Source organism: Mesoplodon mirus (assembly GCF_964341445.2).
Source record: "Mesoplodon mirus genome assembly, chromosome: 15".
Classification (NCBI taxonomy): domain Eukaryota; kingdom Metazoa; phylum Chordata; class Mammalia; order Artiodactyla; family Ziphiidae; genus Mesoplodon; species Mesoplodon mirus.
The window spans coordinates 23,103,600-23,128,178 of record NC_138991.1 but is presented as its reverse complement, the minus strand read 5'-3'; the positions used below and the strand labels follow the sequence as shown (position 1 = coordinate 23,128,178).

Sequence of the window (24,579 nt, the reverse complement as noted above, 5' to 3'; positions counted from 1 at the left end):
GAACTGAGGTTAGAGAGGAGCTGAGAAGACTTGAGAGGAGTTTGAGAAATTCATCCATTGATCTAAGATACATTTATTGAGTGCCTAGGGTATACAAGGCACTGAACTAGGCCTTGTGGATAGAAGAGAGATGGGTTACAGCCATACTCCACTCAGGAGTGAGGAAAGGTAACTGAAATGTACTGAGCTCTTCCTGTGTGCCAGGCTCTGAGTAGGGTGCCTTCCAAAGTTCATCTCATTTCTTCTAACAACAAACCCATGACGAGGTAGCTATTCTTATCCCCACTACACAGAAGAGGCCCAGAAACGTGATATAACTTATAAGACCATACGGCTGGCAAGTGGCAGAGCTGGGATTCAACCTAGATCTGTCGATTCCTAGACCCCAATACTATTTTTTCCCCTTGAATCAGCCTGTGGTTTTTGTCTTAAATACCCACTGAGTGAACCAGTTTTAAAAAGAACAAAACCTGGGAGCAAACCAGGCCAGTCTCAGATGGAGCCAGAACACGCTTTTGCTGGAGTCGAGCTCCTGCTCAGAAGCCCCGTCTCATCAACAGGGGCCTCAGCCTGGTCTTGACCCCTGTCTGTAGGGAATCCAGGACACCTGGAAGCCGACCTCATTCCACCCTGAAAAGTCATGGAGGGAGAGCTTGGTAGAGGCCCTCTCCCCGTGCTCACTGGGCCTCAGATGTGACTGATGTGGGATTCAGGGCGGCTCAGGGCTCAGACCCTCCCCCTCACCTCCCCAAGAGTAGTTAAGGCGGGGCCTGGCTGGTGGAGGGAGGATGTTCCAGTTACTGTTACTGCAAAATAAACCACCCTAAAACTTAGAGGCACAAAATATCCATTTAATTATGCTCACAGACTCTGTAAGTCAAGAATATGAACACTGTGAGGATGGGTGCTTCACTATGTCTGGGGCCCCCTCTGGGAAGACTCAGTAGCTGGGGGTGACTCGACAGCTGGAGGCTGGAATCACCTGGAATTCCTTCACTCACACGTCTGATGGCTGATGCTGCCTGTCGGCTGGGACCTCAGTGGAGCTGTCAGCCAGAACAACTACCTGTGGCCCTTCCATGCCACCTCTCCCTGGACTAGATTGGGCTTCCTCACAGCATGGCAGCTGGTTTCTAAGAGTGAGCACCCCAAAAGAGCCAAGTGGAAGTTGCAGCACCTTTTATGACCTAACCTTGGCAATCACATAGCCTTGTGTCACTTCCGCAATAATCACAAGCCCACCCAGTTTCAAGGGAAAGGAACATAGACCTTACCTCTCGATGGGACAGCATGTGGAATTGGAGATGTTGTTGTGTCCACCTCTGTCACATAATCTGCTACAGACATCATTTACTACTGTAGGGTGTAGGTGGGTGTTGGCTGTCAAAGCTATTAGACCAGTTTGAGTGAGTGGCTGCCCTGAGTGGAGACGGGGCCAGCATTGTGAATGCTAGAATGGGAGGTGGGTAGCCTGAGTGGGTCAGACAATAAGTAGCTTGACTGAGGTTGACTTCTGAGGTCTAGGCAACAAGGCTGGAGGTAACAAGGCAGGGCTTGATCTGGCAAAGAGGAACAGAGATTATTTTATTTGTTTATGTACCATCCCTGCATCAGTACAGCCACACTTTCACCCATCTATCCATCCATCCATCCAACCATCCATCCTTTTAACCATTTACCTACCTACTCTTCTATCCACCTGTCCTTTCCTTTGTTCAACAATACAGTTGGATCATATGCACATTGAACTTACGTAAATTCAACCATATCCTTAGCCAAACAGAGAGAGGGAAAACCAATTTTAAAAGCACAGTTGACTCTACCTGCCATTCCACTCAGTGGGTGTTTGCCCCTGAGGGAACGTGAGCTGAGCCACGAGCCTTTCCAGATCATCCTATAGGAACATGCTACCAAATAGGGTGGTGAAAGCAAAACCACAAATGCCACAGTTTGGGGGGATTGATTGGATATCACAGGGCGATTTTAACTGTTCATGTTTCACCTTTCATGCTGACTTTCCTACCTTCTGTATGGGATGGGACCCACCTCTCTGAGATGGGCTGGTCCCTGGTGGCACAGATACAGTAAGACCTGGTCCCTGACCTCAGTATGCTCTGTCTATGGCAAGTGCAATGGGACAGGCACGCAAACGGATCATTACAGTGTAATATGGAAAATACCATGACTGTATTAAAATACAAGTCTGTATAAAATTGAAGAAGCATCAAAGGGCACAAGACCGCCGGTCGTGGGACAGGAAGAGTGTGAGGGAGGGCTTTGTGAGAGTAGGATGTTTGAACAAAATCTTTTTTTTTTTTGAATTTTATTTTACTTATTTTTTATACAGCAAGTTCTTATTAGTTATCTATTTTATACATATTAGAGTATATATGTCATCCCAATCTCCCAATTCATCCCACCACCACCAGCCCCACTGCCACTTTCCCCCCTGGTGTCCATACATTTTTTCTCTACATCTGTGTCTCTATGTCTGCCCTGCATACTGGTTCATCTGTGCCATTTTTCTAGGTTCCACATATGTGCGTTAATATATGATATTTGTTTTTCTCTTTCTGACTTACTTCACTCTGTATGACACTCTCTAGGTCCATCCATGTCTCTACAAATGACCCAATTTTGTTCCTTTTTATGGCTGAGTCATATATTCCATTGTATATATGTACCACATCTTCTTTATCCATTCCTCTGTTGATGGACATTTAGGTTGCTTCCATGTCCTGGCTATTGTAAATAGTGCTGCAATGAACATTGGGGTGCATGTGTCTTTTTGAATTATGGTTTTCTCTCTAAGAGTTTTAAAATTCCTATTATTATATTTTTCACTTCTGGAAGTTTGACCTGGTTCTCTTTCAAATCTGCTTGTTCTTTTGGGAGAGTCTATTGCTCCATATTCATGTTTTCAACTGGCTCTATTACTTCTCTAAACACATGGAACGTATTTATTTTATATTTTCAACCCTAGAATACAAACATCTGAAGTCTTTCGGGATCTGATTCCATTGTTTGCGGTTTCTCCCATCTTGCTCAGGGTGGCATGTTTCTTGAATGCTTTGAATCTTTTAAATTGTCAGTTGGATCTATATCTGTGGGGATTCGCTGAAGACTAGATTGAGGGTATTTTCTTCCAGGGAGGATTTAGTTTTGTTTCTGTTGAGCACCTGGGAGCACCACAGAATTTATTTTTGTAATTTTTATACTTTCAAAAATTGAACTATTTCCTATAAAAAGTAATGTCCATAAGACTTTAGAGGGAACCATTATTCTAACTTCTATTATTCTAACTTCTGATTAGTTGTGAAAGTTTATACAAATGGAATAATTCAGGATTCCTTATCTTGATGTAACATTGATGTGATTCATTCATGCTATTGTATGTTGTGAGAATCTGTGTACTATTCCAGTGTATGAATATACCACAATTCACTTATCCATTGTCCTGATAATGGACATTTAGGTTGTTTCCAGTTTGACGCTATTATGAATGAAGCTGCTGTGAATATTCTTGTATATTACCTTTGGTGAACACAAGCACTTATTTTTATTGGATAAATATACCCAGGAATGAAATTGGTGGGTGATGGAGTATATGGATGTTTGGTTTTAGTAGATACTGCCAAACAGTTTTCCAAAATTGTTGTGCCAGTTTAGCCTCCCACGAGCCATGTATGAAAGTTCCCAGTGCCCTACACCCTCACCGACGCTTGGCCTTGTGTGTTTTTAATTCTTGCCGTTCTGGTGGGGACGTAGTGGTATTTCACCGTGGCTTTAATTTGTACTTTCCTGGTGATTAATGCTGTAGAACACCTTTTATGTTTATTGGCCATGTTGATATCCTATTTGGTGTGTGTCCAAATCTGTTGCCCTCCTTTTTTTGAACTTAGGCTTAATTGGAATTCATTGGAAAAGTAAAAATGGTGCATATTCCACATTATGTAACACTTCCAGCAGAGCGTAGGGCAGTGGTGCCCTGATACTGGCTTTTGGAAGTAAAAAATAGCCTGATTTGTGGCATTTTCTGATTTCTGTGGTGTAAATACTCCAGCCATAGCCGATTTCAAGCTACCAACTGAATGGCTCACAAAATTCCTGAATATTTGACAAGCAGCTCTCGTGAGCCAGTCTTGATCAGCTCTGGGACACCACCATGTCTGGGATAGCACCTCTAATGAAAGTAATTGATATTTCTGCGGCAAAATATGTAAATATTCACACTAATTGGTATAAAACAAGCCTCACATCAGTTGAGGTCAGGCTTTTTTTGCCTGCATATGAGTCAACCGCCAATTAACTGTAAAAGAACTTCCGGTTTACAGAGCTCTTTGGATTTTCGCATCGCACATAAAAGATTACGGATCTGTAACTGTTTCTAGTCCACTGTTTGAAGGTTTGCTGGTGCTGTTAGGGCACGTCTGGAAATCCTCTTGGACTTGTGTGCACAGCAGCAAACAATGATTTTGAGCTAACTGACCTCCGAGGTCCCTTCTAGTCCTGGAATTCTACAGCTTAAAGTTCATGAACTATTCCATTGTCCCCTTGGCTTTATTTCTATTTTAGCATTGCTGTGGAATAGAGACTTTCAGAACATGTATCCATATTTTCTTCTGGAACTTTTATTGTTTCAGTTTCCACATACAGATCTATGATCCTCCATCTTGAATTAATTTTTGTGTGAGGTAAGGATCAAAAATCTTTTTTCTTTTTCATATGGATATCCAGTTTTGACAGCACTATTTATTGAAAATAAAAAATAAATATACTTTTTTTGTAAATATTTTTTAATTGAAAAATACATATCCTTTCCCCCACTGAATTTCAGGGTCACCTCAATAGCCAGGTGTTCATATATGTGTGCGTCTGTTTTTTGTACTCTCTGTTCTGTACTCCTGATCTACTTGTCTATCTGTGTACTGGTGGCACACTGTCTTAATTACTATAGCTTATTTTTATTTATTTATTTTTTTTTTCCTTTTTTTAAAAAATTAATTTATTTATTTATTTTTGCTGTGTTGGGTCTTCGTTTCTGTGCCAGGGCTTTCTCTAGTTGTGGCAAGTGGGGCCACTCTTCATCGCGGTGCGTGGGCCTCTCACTATCGCGGCCTCTCTTGTTGCGGAGCACAGGCTTCAGATGCGCAGGCTCAGTAGTCATGGCTCACGGGCCTAGTTGCTCCGCGGCATGTGGGATCCTCCCAGATCAGGGCTCGAACCCGTGTCCCCTGCATTAGCAGGCAGATTCTCAACCACTGCGCCACCAGGGAAGCCCCTATAGCTTATTTTTAAATTAAACTTTTAAATTCACTTGTTATTGACATATAAGATTATATTAGTTTCAGGTGTACAACATAATGATTTGATATTTATATATATTGCAAAATAATTGAACATTTAATTGCAAGATAATTGTAGGTTCTCATACAGTTGTAAGAAATAATGCAGAGAGATCCTGTGTGCTCTTTACCCAGTTTCTCCTACTGGTAACATCTTGCAAAGGTCACAACCAGGATGTTGATATTGATACAATCTACCAATCTTATTCAGACTTCCCCAGTTTTGTACTCATTTGTGTGTGTGTGCGTGTGTGTGTGTGTGTGTTTTCAGTTCTATATAGTTTTATCACATGTGTAGGTTCATGTATCCACCACCATCGAGATACACAACAGTTCCATCTCCAGAAGAATCCCCGTGTTTCCCTTTTTTAGCCACATCCCCACTTCCCTCTCACACTCTCTCCCCACGATATCAACCATCCCTAACCCCTGGCAATCACTGATCTAGTCTCCATTTCTATAATTTTGCCATTTCGTAGATGTTGTATAAATGGAATCACACAGTATGTAACCTTTTAGGATTGACTTCTTTCTCTCTGCATAAATTCCCTTGAGATTCACTCAAGTTGTTACACTATCGATAGCTTGTTCCTTTTTATTACTGAATAGTGTTCCAGGGTGTGGATGTACCCTTTTGTTTAATCATTCACCCAGTGAAGGACATGAATTGTTTCCAGTTTGGGACTATTATCAATAAAGTTGCTATGAACATTCATATACAGGTTTTTGTGTGAACCTAAGTTTCTATTTCTCTTGGATAAATGCCCAGGAGAGTGCAATTTCTGGGTTGTATGGTGATAGCATGTTTAGTTTTTTAAAAATACAGACTTTATTTTTTAGAGCAATTTTAGATTCACAGCAAATTGAGTGGAAGGTACAGAGAATTCTCATATACCTCCTGCCCCTGCATTTGTACAGCTTCTCCCACTATCAAAATACCCCACCAGAATGGTACATTTGTTATATCTATGGATCTACATTGACACATCATTATCACCTAAAGTGAATAGTTTATATTAGGATTTACTCCAAGTGTTGTACATTCTATGGGTTTGGACAAGTGCATGACATGTACACCATTATAGTATCATACAGAGAAGCTTCACTGCCCTAAAAATCCTCTGTGCTCTGCCTGTTCATCCCTCCCATTTCCAACTTCTGGCAACCACTGATCCTTTTATTGTCTCCGTAGTCGCCTTTCCCAAAAAAGTCATACAGTTGGAATTATACAGTACGAAGACTTCTCATAGTGGCTTATGTCACTTAGTAATATTCATTTGTTTCCTCCATGTCTTTTCGAGATGAGCTTGATAGCTCATCTCTTTTTTGCACTGAATAATATTTCATCGTGTGGATGTACCACAGTTATTTATCCATTCACCTATTGAAGGACATCTTGGTTGCTTCCAAGTTTTGGCAATTATGAACAAAGGTGCTATAAATATTTTTGTGGACCTGACTTTTCAGTTTATCTCGGTAAATACCAAAGAGTGCAACTGGTGGATGACATGCTAAGAGTATGTTTAATTTAGTCAGAAACTGTCTTCCAAAGTGGCTCTACCATTTTGCATTCCCACTAGCAATGAAATGAGAGTTCCTATTGCTCCACATCCTCATCAGCATTTGGTGTTTTCAGTGTTTTGAATTTTGGTCATTCTAATAGGTGGGTAGTGGTATCTCATTGTTTTAATTAGCAATTTCCCAATGACATATGATGTTGAACATCTTTTCATATGCTTACTTGCCATCTATATATCTTCTTTGGTAAGGTGTCTGTTCAGGTCTCTTGCCTATTTTTAATTATTTTCATTTATTTATGATTATTATTGTTGGCTGTGCCATGAGGCTTGTGGGATCTCAGTTCCCCAACCAGGGATAGAACCCAGGCCCTTGGCAGTGAAAGTGCAGTGTCCTAACCACTGGACTGTCAGGGAATTCCCCTCTTGCCTATTTTTAAATTGGAATTTTCATTTTCTTATTGTTAAATTTAAGAATTTTTTGCATATTTTGGATAACAGTCCTTTATTAGACATATCTTTTTCAAATATTTTCTCCCAATCTGTGGCTTGTCTTCTCATTCTTTTGACACTGTCTTTCATAGAGCAAATATTTTTAATTTTAATAACGTCTAGCTTATTATTTCTTTCACAGGTCATGCCTTTGATGTTGTATTTAAAAAGTCATCACCACACCCAAGATCACCTAAGTTTTCTCCTATGTTGTCTTGTAGGAGTTTTATAATTTTACATTTTACATTTAGGTCTATGATCCATTTTGACTTAATTTTTGTGAAGGGTATAAGGTCAGTGTATATACTCTTTTTTTTTTCCCGTGGATGTTGTTCCAGCACCATTTTTTGAAGACTATCTTTGCTCCATTGTATTGCCTTTACTCCAACACCAGTTGACTATATTTATGTGGTTCTATTTCTGGGTTCTCAATTCTTTCCATGGATCTACTTGTCTATTCTTTCACCAATACCACACTGTCTTGATTACTGCAGCTTTATAGTAAGTCTTAAAGTTGGGAAGTGTCAGTTCTCTGACTTTGTTCTTCTCCATCAATATTGAGTTGGATATTCTGGGTCTTTTGTCTCTCCATATAAACTTTAGAGTTAGTTTGTCAATATTCATAAAATAACTTGCTGGGATTTTGATTTGGATTGTATTAAACCTATAGATCAGGTTGGGAAGAACTGACATCTTGACAGTGTTTTCTTCCTATCCATGAATGTGGAATATCGCTCCATTTCTTTAGTTCTTCAATTTCTTTTCATCAGTTTTAGAATCTTCCTCATAAAGATCTTGTATATATATATTTTAGATTTATACCTAAGTAATTCCTTTTGGGAGATGCTAGTGTAAATGGTATTGAATTTCTTAATTTCAAATTCCACTTGTTCATTGCTGGTGTATAGGAAAGCAATTGACTTTTATATATTAACCTTGTATTCTGCAACCTTGCTAAATTCTCTTATTAGTTCCAGGAGTTCATGTGTAGCTTTATTTTTAAAAAAACCAACAACTGTCATCAAACTGTTTTCCAGAGGAGCTATACCATTTTACATTTCTACCAGCAATGTATGAGTCATCCAGTTTCTCTGCATCCTTGCTAGCATTTGGTGTTGTCGCTACTTTTTACTTTAGCCATTCTGATAGGTATATAGTCACAGCTCATTGTGGTTTTAATTTGCATTTCCTAATGGTTAATGATGTTGAACATCTTTTCATGTGTTTATTTGTCATCTGCATGTATTCTGTGGTAAAATGTCTATTCATGTCTTTTGTCCATTTTCTAGTTGGATTTTTTTTTTACTGTTGAGTTTTTTGTTTGTTTTTGTTTTTTTTTTGCAGTACGCGGGCCTCTCACTGTTGTGGCCTCTCTCGCTGCGGGGCACAGGCTCCGGACGCGCAGGCTCAGCGGCCATGGCTCACGGGCCCAACCGCTCCGCGGCATGTGGGATCTTCCCGGAACGGGGCACAAACCCGTGTCCCCTGCATCAGCAGGCGGACTCTCAACCACTGCGCCACCAGGGGAACCCCCTACTGTTGAGTTTTTTACTGTTAGAGTTTTATATACTCTAGAACTAGTCCTCCAAACTATAGTTTTCAATATACCCTGAAATCTAGTATTTTTTAAAGATTTAAAACATTTTTATTTTATATTGGAGTATAGTTGATTTATAATGTTGTGTTAGTTTCAGGTGTACAGCAAAGTGATTCAGTTATACATATATATATATCTATTCTTTTTCAGATTCTTTTCCCATATAGGTTATTACAGAGTATTGAGTAGAGTTCCCTGTGCTATACAGTGGGTCTTTGTTGATTATCTATTTTATATACAGTAGTATGTAAACGTTAATCCCAGCCTCCTACTTTATCCCTACCCCTCCCATCTTTCCCCTTTGGTAACCATAAGTTTGTTTTCTAAATCTGTGAGTCTATGAAATCTAGCATTGTTAGTCCTACAGCTTTATTCTTCTTCTTCAATATAGTCTCTACAATAGAAAGTCCTTTGAACTTTCATATAAATTTTAGAATGTGCTTATCAGAACCTTGAGAAGATTTTGATTTGGATTGGGACCTATAGATCTATGTGAGGAGAAATGACACCTTTCAAATACTGAGTGTTCCAATTTATGAACATAGTATATTTCTCAATTTATTAAGGTCTTATTTAATTTCTCTCTGAAGGGTTTTTTTTTTTTTTTTTTTTTTTTTTGTGGTACGTGGGCCTCCCACTGTTGTGGCCTCTCCCGTTGGTGCACAGGCTCCGGACGCACAGGCTCAGTGGCCATGGCTCACGGGCCCAGCTGCTCCGCGGCATGTGGGATCTTCCCGGACCGGGGCACGAACCCATGTCCCCTGCATCGGCAGGCGGACTCTCAACCACTGCGCCACCAGGGAAGCCCTCTGAAGGGTTTTGTAATTTTCAGTGTAGAAGTCTTGCACATCTTTCATTAGAGTTATTACTAGGTATTTTATAGGCTTTGGTGCTATTGTAAATGGTATTATTTATTTAAATTTTATTTTTAATTGTTTATTGCTCATACATGTAAATACAACTAATTTTTGAATATTGACTTTTTATACAGAGATCTTGCTAAATTCACTCATTTTAATAGTTTGCTTGTAGGTTCTTTGGATTTTCTACATACACAAAATGTTATCTGTGAATAAGGATATTTTTACTTCTGTTCCAATTTTGTACATTTTTCCCTTCCTGATTGCACTGGCTAGCCTGTAATGTTGAATAACTATGGTGATAGTGGACAGTTAATCTAAAGGGAAAAGCATTCAAATTTTCACCAATAAGTATGATGTTAGCTGTAGGGTTTTGTAATGCCCTTTGTAAGATTAATGAAGATGCTTCTACTCCTAGATTGCTGAGAGTTTCTATTATGAATGGGTGTTAAAGTTTATCAAATATATTTTCCACGTCTTTTGAGATGATTATTTAACAAACTCTATTAAAGTGGTGAATTACATTGATAGATTTTTGAATGCCAAACCAACTTTGCAGTCATGGAATAAATCACATTTGTTCATGATGTATTATGATTTTATATATGAATAGATTTGTTATATCAATATTTTGTTTAGTAGTTTTGCATCTACATTCATGGAGATATTGGCTTATAATTTTCCTTTCTTGTAATGTCCTTTTCAGAATTTGGTAACAAGTTTAGGCTGAAATCATCAACCAGGTCACGAAATATTCCCTCCTTTTTTATTCTTTAGAAGAATTTATAGAATTGATTCTTTTTATTTTCTAAACATTTGAAAGAATTCACCACTGAGATCATCTGGGTTTAGAATTTTCTTTATGATAAGTTTTTTTTTTTTTTTTTGGCCATGCCGCATGGCATGTGGGATCTTAGTTCCCCAACCAGGGATCAAACCCAAGCCCCCTGCAGTGGAAGCATGGAGTCTTAATATGGTAAGATTTTTAGTTATAGATTCAATTTCCTTAATAGATATGACTATTCAAAACTGTCATTTCTTTTGTATCTGTTTTAATAAGTAATATTTTTTGAGGAATTTGTCCACTTCAATGAAACTATCCATTTTTTGGCATAAAATTGTTTACAATATCTTGTTACCTTTTAAATGTCTGTAGCATCTGTAGTGATGTCCTTTCTTCATTCCTGATGTTGATAATTTGTGTGCTCTTTTTACCTCTGTCTCTTCTTGATCTTTTTTCAGAGAACCAACTTTTGGCTTTGTTAATTTGGAGGTCCATTTTATTTATGTATTTATTTATTTATTGGTTGCATTGAGCAGCATGTAGGATCTTAGTTCCCGACCAGGGATCGAACCCATGCCCCCTGCAGTGGAAGCACGGAGTCTTAACCACTGGACTGCCAGAGAAGTCCCTGGAGGTCCACTTTAAATTAAAATCTCAGCTTGAATTTTTTTTTGGTAGCTCATCAATACTTAGAGTTCAGACCTAAAAGCCATATGAGGGCCAGTCAATGTCCATACCTTCGCAGGGGAGATTTTTCTTTAATCTCACACAGATCTCAGGCTGAGACAGACGGTTGTCTTTGCTGCCTGCCTCTGTGAGGCAGAATTTCTCTTTAAATTCACCTTTTTTTTCTGTGATGTAGCCCCTCCTGAGTTCATAATTTATGCAGGATGATCTCTGACTCATTTGGCTCTCCGCCCTATGTGGGCCATAGACTTTGTGTTACCTGAGCTGTAGGTGTCTGCGTGGCATCTCACAGCTTCAGTGTGGGTTTCTCATTGGTCTCATGTTCCCAATTTGAGGATTTCCCTACTTTCTTTAAGACTTATCCATTTCCATATTTTTTTTAATCTAGAATTTTTAGATGTTTAATAATAGGAAGATTTTAGAATCTCAGACCTTAGGGCATTTGCAGTGGCTGTTCCTTCTATCTGGAAAGCTTTTCCCCCAGATACCTGCAGGGATGTCATATCCCCTTCACTCTTTTCCTCAGATATTACCTTCTCAGTGAGCACTGCCTGACTACTCTATTTAGAATTAATAATCTGCACCAATTCTCCAACTCTAGCACTTCCTACTCCTCTTACCCATATCTACGTTTTTCTTCCTTTTTTCATAAAACTTATAATCACCTAATAAACTGTATCATGTCTTTCATTATGTTTTTTGCTTATTGACCAGTCCCCTATGCTCTAGAAAGGCTGGACCTTTATCTTTTTGGTTTACTGAAGTCTCCCAAATTCCTAGGACAGTGTCTGGCATATAGCAGGTTCTCAGTAAATATTTCTTGAATTAATTGAACAAATAAAGGAATGCTTCCAGAAACTGGAGCCTTCTTATTAGATAGAGAGAGAAACAGGGGTCTCGAGAGAGAAAGGGATTTGTCCAAGGTCACCTGGAGAGGTGGTGGCAGAGCCAGGACCAGAACAATTACCCTTGACCTTTGTCCAGCACTCCATGGTATAGTCACAGTCTCCTTGGAGCTTTGCCCCAGCCCCCAAGGTGTGGGCAGCGCAGGAAAAACAGTCCTCACTTCACAACACTGTTGGCCACTTTCTCCTGGAAGCATGGCCTTCCCCAGTTCGGCCCCCCAGCAGTCTCTTGATCTTTCTTCTGCTTCTCTGCTCACATCATTTTAGGCTCTTCTGCTCAACTCTTTTTTTTTTTTTGCCATGAATACCTTTTGCTGAAATACTGTAGGATTCACTTTCACAATAAGGTAACCAAACTGTTTCTAATAGAGGAACCAAGTAACATCCAACTCTCCATGTACAGCATCTTGTCATTTCTAGAAAAATCCTTTCACATTTTTAAATCAGCTTCGGCTGGAAGGCCTGGGCTATTGATTGAAGCCCAGAGTGTCTCTGGAGATGCTGCATGAGAGTTTTCATTGCTGCTTCATTGGCTGGGAGCCTCACTGGCCGCTGAGGAGGCCACAACCTCACTGACGGATGAGGAGACCAGGCAAGATGAGCTGGAATGTAGGCAGGAGCTGGGTTCTGCACGTAGGCATACCCAGACTGTTGGTTTCTCATCCCTCCTAGATGGGCTCTGGAAGATGGTCGTTTATGTGCACCTCTTGGGCTGCCCCCCCCAGGCCTATAAGGCCTGTGCTTGCCCAGCTTCAAGACCAAAGAAAGAGCCCAGAGTCAGCAACAGAGACATCAAAAAAAAAGAAAAAATTCAAGCTGAGAATTTTAATTTAAAGTGGACCTCCAGGGACTTCTCCAGCAGTCCAGTGGTTAAGACTCCGTGCTTCCACTGCAGGGGGCGTGGGTTCGATCCCTGGTTTAATGAATGGGGGAGCTTACTTGTCTGAAGCAAGTCCTGGTGCGTGACACATGGCCGTGTGCGGTGGCCTGGGGGCAGGACATGGCAGCAGTCTTCACTCTGCTCAACTCTTGAAGGTTGCCGACTCTTAAGGTTCTGCCCAGGTGATTTTCTTGTCTCTCTCGATGCCCTCTCCGTGAGTGACTTTGTCTACTCCATGCCTTCCCTCTCTCTGTCTCCAGCCCCAGCCTCTCCCCTGATTTCCCATTTCTCTGGACATCTCCTTACAAACCTCTGGTGACTGGGAGTCCCCTTTGGGTGCAGGAGAAAAGCCTGGGTATGGAAGGCAGAATAGCTAGCTCCATCACCCACTTGGATCAGTCATTGCTGCTCTCTGAGCCTTGAATTTTCTCTCCGAGAGAAATGGGGTTGGCCTCACAGGTTGTTGGCAGGCGGTGGCTTCCAGGGAGTCTGTGGATCGACAGCCCTTTGAAAACTGTAAACTACGGAGCCCGCAGGAGGAGCAGCGCCATGTGCCCTGAGATCCCTCACGTGACCCGGGTGCCCAGGTGGCCTTCCTCCCCTTTGCCTTTTGCCCAGTCCTCGCCTCTCAAGGCTGTCCTATCAGACGCTCACACCAGAAACCTGAGCCTCATTTTTACCTCCTCCCCTCCTGTCGCCCCACATCAGGATCCATCAGCAACAACTCTTTTTTTTTTGCAGTATGCGGGCCTCTCACTGCTGTGGCCTCTCCCGTTGCGGAGCACAGGCTCCAGACGCGCAGGCTCAGCGGCCATGGCTCTCGGGCCCAGCCGCTCCGCGGCATGTGGGATCCCCCCGGACTGGGGCACAAACCCGCATCCCCTGCATCGTCAGGCGGACCCTCAACCACTGTGCCACCAGGGAAGCCCAGCAACAACTCTTGATTCTGTCTCTTTGATGTCTCTCCCAACTATCTCCTTCCTCTCCCTTTCCACAGCTGCAGCCTAGTCTAGGCCCATCACCTCTCTGGATAGTTACAGCGGCCTCGGCACTAGCCTCCCTGCCTCCAGTCTCACGCTCTCTTGATGGCCATCCTCTACACTGGCCACGATTAAACAACATTGGACCACATCTTCCCTGTCCTCTAAACCCTGTAACAGCACCTCGTTGCCTCCCAGATGAAGACTGAGCTGTTCACCTGGTACCCAAAGTCTTTCCTGATCAAACCCCTGCTCTGGCCTCAGCTCTGCTGTTCTCCACACGCACCCGCACTCAACTGTTTGCTTTTCCCTGAATCCCCTGTGCCTCCTGCCTTTTGTTCATGCCAGTCCCTCCACCCAGCATTTCCTCCCTTCTTCCCTTGCCTGCTGTGGGGTTGTCACAGCCCCTGTAGTGCACTGCAATGTAGGAGAGCGAAAGGTGTACACACAGCATGCAGGCATTTTGATACGACGATGATCCCACTTTTGCCAGAGATCTTTGGAAATAGCCTCTCCTCCCCTAAGCTTAACCATCAGATGTGAGAGTTGCCTCTTAAACCCAAGATTTAGACTAGTGTGATCAACCAGATGGGCTGCTTGGGTAAGGTCAACCAGAGGACATGAGGGTTTAGGGTTGACCAGATATCCACGGGGTGAGGTATGTGTATGAGATGCTTTGAGTGGGATTCACTAGATACTAAGACAGGTGGGATCTGGTCACCTCTTTGCTTGAGCTGGTGGTGTCAGATACCCTGGTGATGTCAGCCTTGGAGCCGGCTCAAGAGGACTGAGGCCAGAAAGGGGCTGAGACCCATCTGTCCACGTCCTTTCATTTCTCCCCCTCCACTCAAGGGTCCTTGAACTGCCAGCTACCACTCCTTCCCAACCTCACAGCAGCACTTTGTTCAGGTCTCTGGGGGGCATTCCAACAAGTTTTAGCATAATCTGGGACTTTATCCTGGTTCCACCACCTTCTCCCTGTATATCCTTGGATAAGTGAATTAACTTCTTTGGGCCTCAGTTTCCTTGCTGAAAAATGGGGCTCTTAAATCCTACCAACTGCGGTATTCAGAGGATCAGCTGAAATGGTCCCTCCGTAGCTTTTGGTGTATGCACAGGAAATAAATGTCCTTCTGTCCGTCCCACTCCCCCTACACTCTATTTCAAGGGAGAAGACTTTGTTCCATTCACATCTGAGATACTTTTCCTATTCTGCGCGTGGCCCAGGGCCTAACATACGACAGGTGCCCATGAGTGTTTCTGAATTGGTCATGTAAGGGAGGGTGACTTGGGGGGATAGGTAGTGCCCTGTCCAGGGCATTCGGACATGGGGTCAGGGCAGCACAAATGCATCTTCCCCTTATGTCACACAGGCTTTAGGTTTTGAACCCTACAGACCCGGGTTCAAATCCTGGCTGTGCTCTTACTTGCTCTGAAATTTGGGGCCTCTGATCACCGGTCTCCATGCCTCAGTTCCTCATCTGAAAAGGGATGGGGGGATCCCCAGGTCAAAGGGGTGTGATAAGGGTCAGAGCTGACACACAGTAGGTACTCAGGAAATGGGACCCAACTTGTCCTCCTCCTACTCCCTCCCTCCCTCCCCCCCTTCCTTTCTTCCATGTGAGAGATGTCTCCAAGGAGACGAGAGGAACTATTTAAGGAAAAGAGCTAAGGCTCTGGTGGGAGCAGATGGTAGCTCGGGCATCTGGGAGGCTGAGGCAGGTGGTCTGGCCCTTCAAGGAGACAGTGGAACCCAAGCACCTCCCGTCCCAAAAAGCACCAGGGCTGGCCCTGGAGGTGAATCTATGTTGAGGGGCAGAGAAAAAGCATTTCTGGCGTCACAGAGCAGGGAGAGAACACTGGACCTGGCTGTGCTTTTGACTCACTTGATGACCCTAGAAAAGTCCCCGCCCGCGTCTCTTGCCCTGTGGGCTAGTAGGAGGCCCTCCTGAGCGGGGTAGGGCAGGGAGAAGGTAGGATCGAGGGGAGGAGGCTGAGTTCCAGGCTGAGACTAGCGTGAGGGAAGGTACCTGGCAGAAATTCATTCATTCATTTGCTCACTCGTCCATTCATTCCATTCATATGAAGGAATGGAGCGCCTTCCTCAGCCAGGCCCTGAGCACACTTCATTTCAAGCCCTCCTCAGAACATCCTTGTCGTGATGTTTTTTCCCCCAGTGTACAGATGAGGAAGCTGAGGCTCTTGAGAGGCAAAACGAGTTGCCCTGGTTCACAAAGAAAGTCAAAGATTCTTTCCCAGTCTTGTCCTCATTTTCCATAGATCCCCACCACCTTCAGTTGAAAATCCTGATTCCTCAGAGGACTTCAAGGTCGTGATGATCCAGCGCTAGCTGGATTCTGGCTTCATCTTTGAACTCTGAGACTTCAGCCCCAATGAGCTGCCCACAGTGGCTTGCAAGGGCCCGGCCTGGCCTCCAGGCCTTAGTGTACACTGTCCCCTCTTGCTGGAATGTCCACTCTGTCCTTCCTTTGCTCATCAGACTAAGTCCTGCACAGCTTGGGAGTCACCTCTTCCTGGACATCTTCCCACACTCCCCCCACAGTTGGTCAGGGCCCCTCTGGGAATGTGGGTTTTCTTGGGTCTCCCCTGGAGCTGGCAAGGCTCCTGAGACCAGAGACATTCCTCCTACAACTGTGTATCCCTGGTGCTCAGCACAGGGCTTGGCCCAAGTGCTATCAGTGAGCATGGAATGAATGAATGAACAAGATGAGGAACACCCTGGGGCTCCACTACTAGCTTCACTCCCTTTGTTCTCCAGACATTTCCCAGGCACCTCCTCCATGCCAGGCTTGATGCCAGCCCCAGGGACAACAATAACCCAGGCTTGCAATTTACTCTGTGGTTTACAACGAGCTTGTATCATAAAAGTCACAACCACCCTGCAAAGTAGGTGCTCATGCTTATGTCCATTTTCCAGATGTGGAAACTGAGGCCCAGTGAGGTTGAGTGACTTGCCTAGTCACAGCTAGTATGTGACAGAGCCAAGATCTGAACCCAGGCTTGCTCAGTCCAGAGGTCACACTCCTTCCACACCATCAAAACAAAGCAAAACAAAGCAAAAGAATATGTGAATACTCAAAAAAATTGGAAAACATAGGAAAAGAGAAGGAAGAGTGAAGTCCTATATTCTGCCCCCCTTCGACCCTGGGATATATTTCATTAACAGTCTGGGAATTTCCTACTTACTTTTGCCGAGCCTCTGTGTTCAAGGAAGTGACTTGGTCAAGGTCACACAATGCAAGCAGCAGGATGTGAACCCAGATTGCTGGCCACAATTTGAGGTGAATTCTATGTGGCCTCAGACCTCAAGGAGCTATATCCAGTTTTATGTAAGAGATGGAAGCAAACAGGTATGTTTTACTTTGGGTTCCCCCCAAAAGCAGCAGCCCCTGAGACAGTGACTTGAGCACAGGTAGTTCATTTGGGAGGTGATCCTAGGAAGTGGGAGGGAGGGAGTCTGGAGAGTGAGACAGGAGAGGAGAGAAAGTCAATAAAGTGTGCATTAGCACACGGCCACTGGCATGCCATCCTGCTGGGGACCTTCCGAGGAACAGTGGAGAAGATGCCTCAGAACTATCTCCCTGAAGGAGGAGCATTTACCCACTGATTCCTGACCCCATGATGGAAGGATGCTCCTAAGGGCATTAACTCCCCTGCATTTCCAAGTTTTCCTGTGCTTGAGCTCCTGTGACTTCAGAAAATGCTGTTTGTTTACAACAGCTAAGACATGGAAGCAGCCTTCATGTGCCCAACAACAGAGGAATGGATAAAGAAGACGTGGTACATATATACAATGGAGTACTACTCAGCCATAAGAAAGAATGAAATAATGCCATTTGCAGCAACACGGATGGACTTAGAGATGATCATACTCAGTGAAGTAAGTCAGACAAAGAAAGACAAATATTATATCACTTATATGTGGAATCTAAAAAAATAACACAAATGAGCTTATTTACAAAACAGAAACAGTCTCACAGACATAGAAAACAAACTTACAGTTACCAAAGGGGAAAGAGAGGGATAAGTTCTGAGTATGGAATTAACAGATACTCACTACTATATATAAAATAGATAAACAGCTAGAAGTTACTGTATAGCACAGGGAACTATACTCTGTATTTTATAATAACCTATAATGGAAAATAATCTGAAAAAGAATATACATATCACTGAATCACTTTGCCATACATCCGAAACTAACACAATATTGTAAATCAACTATACTTCAATTATTTTAGAAAAAGCCATCAGGCAGAAGAATTGGAGAGACCTGTTGGGTGCCTCCGATGGACCAGTGTCTGGGAGCTGTCCACCTTGGCTGCTGCTGGACTCCAAGGTGAGTGCCAAAAGCATTTGTTATAAGGTGTTTGAGACACGGTGTGTCTTTGCAATCATAAAGCATCTGGGTAGTCTACAGTTAACAATACTGTATTGTATACTTGCAATTTGCTAAGAGTGTAATCTTAAGTGTTCTCACCACAAGAAAAAAAAAGGTAACTATGTGAGGTGTGGATATGTTAATAAACTTGATTGTGGTGGTCATTCCACAATGTATACATATATCAAAACATCAAGTTGTACACCTTAAATATATACAATTTTTATTTGTCGATTATACCTCAATAAAGGTAAAGAAGAAAGAAAGAAAGAAGGGCTTGGTAACACCAAGGGGAAAAAATAAAGTATTTGGGGTGACAAACTGGGAATGGGGAACGGGGCGTAGAAGTTAGGGAAGGTTTCCCCAGAGTAGGTGACATCTGAGTCGAATTTCAAAAGATGAGTATCCAATGGGGGAGAGGCATTCCAGGTAGAAGGACCTGCACAGGCTGAGGTGTGAAACAGCTTGTCTTTGGGAGAAACTGCAGAGCCTGTACTTGAGTCATGGGATTTGACCAGAATTGAATTAGGAGAGGGTACAAAAGACAAATGGTGAAGAGTTCTGAATACCAGGCTAACTCTGAATACCAGTTCAAACTTTCACCCGAGGTGGTAGGGAGCCATTGCAGCGTTCTGAGCAAGGGAGGGACACATCTGTTTTATAGAAAGATCTCTCTGAGGCTGGTGTGGAGGATCTATTGGAAAGGGAGAGACGGGAGCAGGAGTCCTGGGAGGAGGCTGGAGTGGTCCAGTCAGGGGATGCAGAGGCTGAGCCAGGGCAGAGACAGAGCAATGGGGAGGAGGGGCCAGCCCCAAGGCTGTGTGGGGGAGAGAGAGTTCATCGCGTGCAGTAGGGTGCGGAGAAGGAGGCCAACCCGCACTGCCTGCAGGGGCCCTGGGATGTTCCTCCCTCTCCACTGCCCCCAGGGGCTGACCAAGGCGGACCAGATGCCTCGTTGACCTGGAGAGCAGTGTTGGGGCCAGGCATCCCCAGATCCGATCTTGACGGATATGGACATTATCTGGTTTGGTCACAAGCCAAGACGACTCATTAGCTAGATGTGGTTACCCCTCGGATCTAGTCATTACCAGAGCTGGTCTTTACCCAAGGCTGGAGGTTACCTGCTGCCAAGTGGACTCTCTCCACTTGGTCTGAGTCATTCTGTCCTGTCCTAGGGTCTTTCTTGAAGTCTGTGGCTCTGCATGGTCTGAGCTGGTGGCCTGATGGCAGGAGTCAGAAGAGAATCTGACACCCAGGCTGCCACAGCCTCTTCCCCACCATATCAACCCCTTTCTGGCCCCTGGCTGGGTCAGGCAAACATCCCACAGTCCCACAACTTCTGTTCCCTTCAGGGCCCTGACCGCTCTGTGCTGTGCTTGGGTCAGAACACACGTTCCCAAATGGACCATGCCTGTCCTCAACTCTCCCCATCTCTCTCAGTCTCTCCATCTCTCTTTGAGTCTCTGTCTCTATGAGTTTCTCTCTCTCTTTTTAAATACGGACCTCAGGGACTCATGATTGAGTTAAGAGCATCCTTGGCTCATGACACAATCTCAGGATTGGTCCATGCATGGCCCTATGTATATAATACAATACACTATAAAACACAACATATGTGCCTGTGAACCACTGTCCCCTACCCCGCCCCCCCCGCCGCAAGAACTAGAACAGAAACAAAATCTGACATCCATTTCTGTGCTCCAGCCCATCCCATCCTCCAGCTCTCTGCCAGAGGTCACTAATATTCTGAATTTTGAGTTTATCCTTCCCTAGTTTCTTTGATTTTAGTCTTCTTACATGTATGAATGCCTGAACAATTTATTTGTTTTTACTTGTTTATTATTTTAAACAGTATACTGTATAGAATGTTGTCTTTAAAAAAAAACACCTCTATGCCACGTTGGTGAGAATTCATCCATGTTGTGTGTAGTTGTGATTCATTCATTTTAAGGGCTATGTGTGACTATACCACAATTTATTTATTTGTTCCTTCTCTCGACAATTGATAATTGGATTGTTTTCAGGTTTTCTGATCTTACGAACAGTGCTGCTGTGGATATTAATCTGCATTTCTCCTAATGCTCTTCAAAAATGTGTTGTGTTCCAGGGTCAGCATCACCTGGAAACTTGTTAGAAATGTAGACTCTCCAGCCCTGCCCTAGACCTGCCGAATCAGAATCTGCCTTTGAACAAGATCCCTGGGGGATTCCTATGAACATTAAAGTTCGAGAAGCACTGGCCCAGGCTACGTGTGCAGGGTTCTCTTGGGCACACATATCCAGGAGTGGATTTTTTTTTTTTTTTTTTTTTTTTTTGGCTGTACGCGGACCTCTCACTGTTGTGGCCTCTCCCGTTGCGGAGCACAGGCTCCGGACGCGCGGGCTCAGCGGCCATGGCTCACGGGCCCAGCCGCTCCGCGGCATGTGGGATCCTCCCGGACCGGGGCACGAACCCACGTCCCCTGCATCCGCAGGCAGACTCTCAACCACTGCGCCACCAGGGAAGCCCCTCCAGGGCTCGGTCACAGTGGTGTTGCAGTACAGAGAGCTGCACTGATCTACATCTTTACCCACACTTGGTATTGTCAGACTTTCTCATTTTTGCCAGTCGAATGGGAATAAAGTGGCAACTCATCATTGTCTGGACTTACCTCTCCCTGATGACTAATGAGGTCAGGCAGCTCATGTTTACCCTCCATGTTTCCCTTCTGTGAAATGCCCTGTTGGTGACTTTTGCTCTTCTGGGCTCACTCAGCTCTACCCCTGCCTTTGCACTTGCTATTCTCTCAGCCTGAAACAACTTCCCCCTTCACTGCCCAGTGTCAGTTCTTCCAGGAAGCCCTCCACGACTGCTGCTCAGGTTGTGAGCCTCTTCAGCCTCACTGGCAGGAAAACTTGGTGTCACTGTCCCTTCATTTCATCTCCTGGAGGCTCTTCCTCACCAAAGAGATTGCAAATCTTATGGCTTGGCCCCCACAGAGTTTTGATTTTTTTAAACTTAGTTCCATCATTTAAAATTTGGAAAATTTTGTATTTTAAAAAATCTGAAAAATTTTGTATTTTAAAAAATTGGAATTGCTGATTTCTCTTCAAAAAAACAAGATGTAACCCCACTGGGCCTCTTTTCCTACATGGCAACAATCAGCTGGTGCTGAGTAGGGGCTGCCCCTGCCAGACCATGTGTCACAGTCCCCATACCTCCATGCTCACCGCCTGCTTAATGACCTGCCTGGGCTCTGTGAGCATCTAAGTTTGTGATGCTTGGCTAAGCACACCAGTTGTTTATTCCTCTAAATCTCTCCCATCCTTTTCCTTCTCCCCATAACTCCATCTCTGTCCCCCCTCAGGCCTTCACACCTGTCCCCTGGACTGTCACACCAGCCTCCCCACGAGCTTGCTTTTCTAGTCTTGCCCCTTCCAGTCCACTGACCATGTCACAACCCCACTCAAGAACCAACAATGGCTCCCCATTGCCTTCCCAGGCATCTCCTGACTTTCTAAAAAAAAAAAGCAGGGACTTCCCTGGTGGTCCAGTGGTTAAGACTCTGCGCTCCCAGTGCAGGGGGCCTGGGTTTGATCCCTAGTCAGGGAACTAGATCCCGCATGCCGCAACTAAGACCCAGTGCAGACAAATAAATAAATAAATATTTTTAATTAAAAAAAAGCATTATTACATTATGAATATTTCATGTTCACAACAAAGTCTAGAGAACAGCATAACAAACACCCATGTACCCACCACCCAGCTTAAGAAATAAACCATTTCAAGTGTAATTGAAGCCCCATTTCATTCCCTTCCCTTTCTCCCTCTGGGTCACTACTCTCTTGAATTTGCTCTTTATCACTGCCATGTGTATTTTTATGTTTTTATGTAATACACTTATATTACATATGCATGTGTCCCTAAACAATATATAGTATTGTGGGTTTTCAAACTTTATATATCTAGCATCAAACTGTGTCTTCCATCTGCAATTTGCTTTTTTCATCCAATGATGTATTAAAAAACTTTTTTATTGTATTGAAGTATAAAATTCATACAAAGAGTGCACGAATCATAAGTGTACAACTCTGAATTTTCACGAATTGCGTCAACAGTGTGTTTTTCTGAGATTTATTTTCACGGATGCATGTGGCTTGCATTCACCTATTTTGAAGATCATGGTGTGGAGAGCTTTCCCACTGCCTGAATTCATCACTATTTACCCCATCTCTGCTTGATGGATAGCTAGGCTGTGTCCAACTTTCCACTATTACACATGACGCTGCTATGAACATCCTTGTACAAGTCTCCTGGGACCCCTGTGTGAGATGTTCTCCAGGGCAAAGCCTGCTCGTCTTCAACCTGACCATATGTTGCCAGGTCACTGCCCAGCTCTTGGCTCTTGCTGGCTCCCAGCTCAGACAATAAGGTCTTCCCAACTGCTCCAGGCGGCGCATCCTCTGTGGCCCTACTGACACTCTGCCCAAACATAAACCACCTCTTTCCCTGCCACACACTCTCCTTCCTCCCCTTGTAACTCCAGACTCACTTCTCCTTCCAGGCCCTACTAAAGCTGCCTCCTCCAAGGAACATGACCTCATGGTGTCATTTCCTCTGAGTGACATCCTCTCACCACAGTTGTCAGAGCCCATGAAGACAGAGACAAACCTAGACCAGACAGTGGGAAAGGAGAAGGAAGGCATGGATGGGCAGATAGGGAGTGTGAGAAACTGGGATATGTGACTGATTGCTCAGGGCTTTGATGGATGAATAGGAGTTTGCCAGGTAGAGATGGTGGGAAGGCATTGCAGACACAGGGAAAGGCAGAGAAGCAATGGAACAGACGTTTCTGGGATGAGGATGAGGCAGGGTGGGTGAAGCCGGAAAAAGAGCTTGTAAGGAGCCTTGAATGCCAACCTTTAACACCATTTTGACTCTGCATTCAACTGGCATTCTTGGGAGATGTGGGAGCCAGGGAGAGTGAGCACATTCATTTGACACTTACTGAATGCCAGGCACCAGCAAGGAGCTTAACATCCATTATCTCCTTGTTTCCTCGAACCCAGTTGGAGATACTATACTAGTGTTGTTCCCATTTTAGGTGGAGAAACTGGGGCTCCAAAAGGACAGTCTCTCATCTCTGATCTCAGAGCCTCAGGAGAGGTAGGATGGGTACTCTGCCTGGTCCATCCGACTTCAGGGATTGTTTTTAACCCCCGTGCTGCCATAGGCAAGAAGACACCAGGGAGGTTTCTGCAAGAAACAGGTCACCAGGAGGGGGCACACGTTCCCAGCGGCAGGACCCCTAGGTTCGAATCCCAAGGGCCTCCTGACTCGCACGGTATGGCCCACACCAATCTCGTCCTCTGTGGGCCTCAGTTTCTCTTCTCCACGGGGCCGGCGCTCGTCAACCTACGTTCCCGCTGACCCACTCTGCAGCCTGGAGTTCCAGGTTCCCGCGCTACCGCAGCCCGCGCTGTGTGACCTTGTGCCAGTAGCCTGCACTCTCTGGGCGGCCAACCAGGGATCTCCAAGCGCCCTTCCGGCTCGCGCGCGACCCAGCGTCGCCGGCTGCGGAGACCCTCCCCATCCCGCCCGGGGTTGCGGGGGCGTGAGTGGGGGTGGGCGTTGGAAACGGCGCCCCCCCACCCCCAGCCCCGGGCCGGTGGCTGCATCCGCGCCTGGTTTTGGGCGCAGCCGCGCGGCCCCCTCCCCCGCGCGCCTCTCCCCGCCCCCCGCCCCCCGCCCCCTCCCCGCCGCTCTCGGGGAGCCGGGGCCGCGCGGCTCCTCCTCCCGCAGCCGCATCTGGGGCGCCGCGCCGGTCAGAGGAGAGGCATGGGGCGCCCGCGGGCCGGGGCCGGGGCCGGGGCCGGGGCCGGGGCCTAGGCGAGCGGACGTGCGAGCGGACCCGAGCGGCGGCGGCGGCGGCGGCGGCGCAGCGCAGCGGCCGAGCGGGCCGGAGGCGGCCGGGACGCCGGGCGCAGGTGAGGGCGCGGGGGTGGCGCGCGGTAGCTCAGACCCCCTTTCCGGGGCCGGTGCGCCCCGTCCCCTTTCAAGACCCCCAAATCCGGTCTCCTCTCGGACAGACCTCCCTAAACCGAGGGGCGGCGCTGGCGCAGAAAAGCCCCCTCCCCCTGCCAGTTCTGTC

At 45.0% G+C, this 24,579-nt stretch overlaps 1 long non-coding RNA gene across 1 annotated transcript; it reads left to right on the top strand.

Annotated features, from left to right (window-relative positions):
* The first annotated feature begins 17,838 nt into the window (after positions 1–17,838).
* Positions 17,839–21,366, top strand: LOC309816937. The gene is made up of 3 exons (XR_014296076.1): positions 17,839–17,948; positions 18,310–18,407; positions 20,557–21,366. It is a non-coding gene; the product is annotated as an uncharacterized lncRNA (long non-coding RNA).
* Positions 21,367–24,579: the final 3,213 nt, after the last annotated feature.